The sequence below is a fragment of the Cyanistes caeruleus genome, chromosome 5, assembly GCF_971803275.1.
Source record: "Cyanistes caeruleus chromosome 5, bCyaCae1.hap1.1, whole genome shotgun sequence".
Lineage (NCBI taxonomy): Eukaryota > Metazoa > Chordata > Aves > Passeriformes > Paridae > Cyanistes > Cyanistes caeruleus.
The window spans coordinates 10,673,527-10,680,153 of NC_141705.1; positions in this window are offsets into that span (position 1 = coordinate 10,673,527).

Consider the following 6,627-nt stretch of genomic DNA (forward strand, 5'->3'; position numbering starts at 1 on the left):
CCTTTATTATGCATTTATCTGTGGAAGCTGTTTCACAGTTGTGCCAGTGTCAGTGTCTGCAAACCAGTGAATGCACAGCTCCCCAGGGAATGAATGACCTGCAGTAAGCTTTGACTGGAATAGCAGTGAGTTCAGGAGTCACAGAAATAGCCAAGGTCTTCCTAAGAAATGAGAGACAAAGAAAAATACAGCATAGAAAAAATATAGGCAAAATATAGGGTTGTGAAAAGTTCCACAGCATCTAAGACTGATACTTTTATTTTCTACAGATGCTTCCTTTGGCATTCCTCCAAGAGACTTTTGAGCATTCACTACATAATAACTATTTCCAAGGCCTGGATGGCATTCAGAGGTTTTAAAATAACACAATGGTTAGCAGTTTCTCTCTCTTTATGTTTTAAATTTTGTCCAATGGAGTCTCAAACTCCACAGAATGGAATGACCTGAGAGACCCTTGCATAAGCCCTTCACATGGATGGCTTTTTTCTCTGTTAACTTTCACATAAGTCACCATGAAAGGAGTTAAAAAATGCTTGAATGTGCAAAAAACCTTGGCCTGAAACAAAGACAGCACCAAATTTTAGCTAGACTAATAGAAACCACTTCTCAGTTTCCCCCCTAACTTATCTAATGAGGGTTTTAAAAACAAGTGACCGTTCAAAGACAACTTCTGCAATTCTTTCATGGCCTCTATTGATGAAGAGCACAGTGATGGACTCAGCTCTGCTCTGCAATTCAACAGCAACACACAACACATAAGATTTTTCAGAGAATGCCATGTGTTCCAGGTACTGAGAAAATCAAACTGCTGCATTTTGTGATGACTCTAAACCACTTGGACTTTCTCCTGTTCTTTCCCAACAGCTCTTGAAAGGATTTCTCCAGGTTTCTAGATGTCTTTTTGCATCCCAGGCACACTTCTTATATATCCTCCCACTCTGAAGCTATTTATTGTACCAGGCTCTGTGTTTTTCTGCCTGAAATTCCTTCACTTTCTGAAAACAGATTTTCCTATTTAACACTCTTTCATGCCAACAAAAGGTTAAAGATTTACCATGCATCAGCTGGGCTGTGGTAGCTTTACATGTGCATGTTTTTAGCTTGTTTTAAACAGAGTACAATCCCAACAGAGCTCATTGCCAGTTCATATAACCCTTCTGTAATCATGGGTTAAGCAGATGCATCCAATTACTGATAACTCATCATCTGCCATCCTCAGAGAAAATATTGCTCACCTGCACATGGGTTTATAACTAATGATTTGAACCAGGTTATGCACTTACCTCGCACTGGGGAGAAAGCCTGTACACTGAAATCATTGCAGCTGTTCAGGTGAGCAGCTGCCTGCCAGCTTGAGCAAGGGGCTCCACACAGAGACATCATAGTCCATCCTGCAAGAGCAGCTTGGGAACAAACAGTGGTGTTGAGGGTCTGACTTGTACTGAAATTCAATGTGTTTCTATCTGCTAGCCAAATTTTTACAGTTGTGCAAACACATTTTGTTAGCTAAAGAGCTTTCATTGCTTGTACATCACTGTTCCCTCAGTTCAATGTCCTAGACATGACTTAGGGGCACCTGTCATTTTGCCTCAATTTAGGAAAGATTTAGAGAAGATTTAGCAAAGACTTTAGCATGTGGGCTTAAAACCCCTTACAAAACCCCAGGTTTTGTGTGCCTTGTATTTAATCCAACAGCCTTGCAGAGCAGATATTTACATCAATAGAGGTGAAGGTACCTGTTGTTTAATGATTACAGAAAGAGGTTTAGGCTGTATTTTTCTTTTATGTCCAGGGGACCATATCTTCAGCATAGCTAGGAAGAGATACCTGAAGCTGTGCTGAAATATTTTTGAACTTTTTAGCCTGCTGGTTCTCCACTCCCACATTTCCATCAACAAGAACTGGAGGAGCATGAGACAAATGCAAACACACAGAATCCAACTTCAGAGCCCAGATTTCCTTCTGCCTGTGGAGAAGCTACAATTATGCCTCTCTGATTAAAAGAAAGTCTGCAGCAGCCAAACACTGATCAAGTTTGAACAGCCTAATGACTTTGCTAGCCATGATGTTTGATAGCAATCTCCAACAGACCACTGATGATACAGATCCCTCTTTTTGCAAGGGAGTGATAAGCCCCATTCTAGCTGATTAACTTGTACACATCAGGCCATGATCCAACTGTTCCTCAGCCACCTGTGCAAAGTGAAATGAGGCTCTGATCTTGCAGCAATTTAGCTCCTAATATTTTCAGGCTGATAAAAAACAGGCCACCTCAACTAATGGCAATTTTTACATAATCCTTTTTATTTTCAAACCAGCCCACCCACCTTATATTGCATATAAGTCAGGGCTGTGTTTACTACCACAATGAACAACTGCATCTCCTCCAGTGCTAAGATCTAATGACACATAAACAAAATCATGCCCTGATATTGCTACAGATGAAACTTATATCTATATTTTAATTAGGAAGAAACTGTGTCTTCATCTGGAGAACAAGTTCTAATAGATCTTAAGTTCATGTAAACTCTGGTTAATCTGAGTTTGTTCTGTTATAAATGTTTACATTTATCACATATATGATAGAAGTGGTTGGGATTCACACCTGTGCAAGTAGCTACCAACACATGGACAAGAGTTCTCACCTTTCCAGACATCAGTAACAATTCCTGTTTAAGTTTACATGGTTGTCTGAGCAAAAAGCCATGAAAAAGTAATCCCACCGTGACCATGAACTGACTCATTCAGTCCCTGCATGGTCCAAACATACCCAGAATATGGATTATGACAGCAGTCTCCTTGCTGGTTTTGCTTCATAAAGTTTATGTTCTGGAAATGTACTCTCTCTCCATCATATGAAAAATCTCAAAAAAATCAGAAGTATGAAGTGCTAGTTTCATCCTTCATTTCTATATCCATTAATATTGCAATAAAATGAAAACAGTTCCGTGCTGACAACCCAAAGGCTATGGGGCACTAAAGGCAATTAAATGGCAATCGAGCCTGCAAGTCACAAAGCAGATATGTCAAAGGCCTTGAGCTGCTTCTAAAGAAAATCATTCAGTAACCCTCTATTTAAACAACTTGAACATCATTTTCTCTGAGCATTTTCTCTGAGGAATTCACACAAACAAAACCTTAGTAATTAACTAAATATTCAAACAAGGTGATTTCAAAAATCAGACAAAACCTAAATATTTATTATTATGCTGTTGAACCTCAAGTGCTGACAGCACATGTTACTTCCCTAAAGCAAATTCTGAAGTTAATCAATACTCAAGCAAACTACTAATTTTTCCATAAATAGGAACTCATTCACATGCTTTGCAGAGTATAAGGTAAAAACGACAATCCCAGAAAATGAGCAAGTTCAAATACTGTAACTCCTGGCAAGAAAAAATTTGAAATTCTGCCAGCTGTATGCAGAAGATAACCTAGAATGATTTGATTTCTAGAGGTAGTAACAGACTGATTTCTTTCCCTGCAACAGATTTATCCAAACACATTTTTTTTGCCAATGCTCAACTAACTGGGGGGGGGGGGGTGGGGGAGGGGAGGATGGAAAGGCCAAGAAAAAATAAAAAGCCAAAAACATTCTCATTTTGGGGAAAAGAGAGGAAGCTTGCAAGAAATATGATTAAAGAGAAAGTGAAAATTTTAGATACAGATAAAATTATGACTGTATTGCCTCAGGGGATTTTTTTTTCAAATTTTATTTCAATAAGAGATAAGTGTTAGAAGTTTCATTCTGGACCTGGGTTTGCTGCCTAATACCATAAACATTTACATTTGGACAAAATAAATGCAAAACGCCACCATTTAAATTTGATGTTATTTGAAAGCCTCGCAGATGGAAGCAATTCCACAAAATATAAAGCAATTTGGAAACAAATGCTGCTGTTTTACATCCCCAAGTGAACATTCTGGCAGACTCACCCAAACAATGATGCTCAGTTTAACCAAACTACCTGATGGGGAGAGATGCCCTTTCCACCTGAGACAACCCAGCTGCACAAACTATTTTAATCCGTTTTTAAAAGAGCAAAAACCACAAAGCAAGGCTTCTTTTGTCAGAAAGAACCTGCCCCTGTTTTGAGAAGGAAAGCCAGGAGGGAGGGCCAGAGGAGGGAATTCACTTTCGGACCCTCCACAAAGTGGAGAGCTTTGAAATGCCTTCAGGTTTGGTCACCCAGAGCAGAAGAAAACCACTGTTTGCTGCCCATCCCTGAGTGCATGCACAGAGTGAAGCTTTTTGTAGCAGCTGGTGCATGCAGCACCTCCTGAGCGCCGCTTTGAGACCCTGCTAAGTTCTTTGCAAGGAAAAGCACTGAGGTTCATGTCGCCACGTCTGCACTTTCTACTTGCCTGGCAATTTTCCAGCTCACTTCCCACCCTGCTTGGAAATCTGCCCAGAGAGTAGGATGCTAGCAAGCATCATTTGGTTTATACTGTTTGGCTTTGTTGTCGACAGTTGGGTTTAAACTCTGCCGTACATCTGGCACGGTTTTGCAGGCTTATGCTGCTGCTCACATTTTCTGAGTATCCTGAGTGTTAAAGGTGGGGAGGGAAAGAGAGTATTCTCCTAGACCATCCACGCTTGAGAATATTTCATTCTTCTCAAGATGGACATCCTGACAGAAATCATTGTTTGTCTTTTTCACTGTGGTATTTCCCCTCCCAGAACAGCAGAGGCAATAACCAGAAGAAACCTCCACAGACAGGATCCATCCTCTGGCGCTTTCATGGCTCCTCCTTTCCTTCACGTGCACATTTTTCCCTTTTTCACATATCCCAAACCTTTCTCAATGTTCAGTCATAAAGTGTACCCAGAGGAAAGGTGCAGGAGAACTGCCCACCCTTATTTGCCATATCCTGGCAACTTGCTGGTCCCAGCACCGAGCTACAGCCTCCATCCAGTCACTGCAGACACCTGCCACGAGCAAGGAGCACTTACCATGCTCTGGTACCAAGACATGTGGGCAAAAAAGGTAAAAAGTGACCAACACAAATGCTAACTGAGAGCAGTAGCTGGTTTTGTGGGTTTTTTTTTCTTATCAGCTGCACAAGAGCCTTATCTGCATTGACTGGATCTTCAGGGAAATAAAATTTACCTATGGCTTTGTACCTGAGAGAGGTAGAAAAGACATGAAGAGCCCACCAAACCCTCTTTCAGCCCTCCGAGCTGTCTCACTTCTAGGAGAGAAGGAGCTGATGATTCTCCTGGCAAGCTCAATCTTTTCATGCCCATCTTGGGCATTCTGCCTCAGCCATGCTCAAGAACTCTTGTACCAGTGGTAGGAGTCCTGGGAAAGCTGTTTGTTTTGTTTGTTGGAAAACAACAAAATTGTTTTCACCCCAGGACTTCCAAACTATACCTCTGTTGTCCTTCTTCTGACCTCCTGAGTCAAGGAGAGGTTCCTTTCTTGTTGGTCTAGTCTAACAGATACTCAAGGGCAACCAAATTCCACATCCTGGCTGCATGACCTTACATCCATCTCCTCATGGCTGCCCGACTTTCTGCTGCACACAGACACAGTTTTCCTCCACTCCTTTCTGACATTTTATCAACAACTTCCCCAGCATTCAGTGGCTTATGACATCACTTCTGGAAAAATAAAAATTGCTTTTTTCAACTGAAGCAAGATTTCTGTAAACTATTTATAAATCTGTCTTTGAGTTTAAGTGGCTGCAAATAGCCAGTGCCACAAACACAGCTGAGCCACATCTCAGGCTGAAAACAAGGGCTTTTCTCTAACCAGGCAATGCTTTCAGTTTTCTAAGTGCCTTTATTTATAGTAGACATATAACAAACCCACTGCCCCCAGATACTTTTGCCTTGTTGGTATGCTAAACCATACCTGATTTGCAGCACACCTCAAATTTCAGTGCAATATGGAAGGATGAGTCAGTAAAATTCATTAACACAAATAATTAATTAGCCCAAGTAAATGTCTTTTTTTTTATTTGAATTAAAGTGGAGAACAAAGAGAAGTCTATCAAAACTTCTTTAGGAAAGGCAAAGTGCATTCAATTAGTCTTTACAGGAATCGGGTGTAACACAAGTCACACAGCTTTGAAGATTCTTCTTTTTTGTGAGAAACAAAAATTATCACGAGGAAACCACCGTGACTGCTCAGCAAAGCAGTAACTCACCTCTCCCATGCAAACATTCATTTTGGTTTTTACTGATTAAATGATGTCCCACTTCATCTCTGAGGTTTTTCACCAACAAACATTGGACATAGTCCAGGCCACCCTGATTTTATCTGTCGCAGATCCAGATGGCAGAGGGGCATGAAACAAGTCCCAGGCAGCAAAAAGACACTTCCCAAACTGAAGGTGAGTCTCGTAATAAAGCCGTATGTCATGCAGCAGAAACACATGGAGCACACCCAAAGGGAATCAAGTAGAGCACGAAGATTTAATCTTTTCTTTTTTTTATCCCACAAAAGGCACAAGGCACCCCTGCCAGATGCCTTAAGGGGAAATCAGCTGAGAAGAGGCATCCTGCCAGCAGCCTGAAGTATCATGGCCATCACTGAGCTTCTCAAGGCCAGAATTAGGTGACAGCTTCTCCTTTCCCACCACAGATGTACAGATTGCTTATTTATCCCTGCAGTATTTATT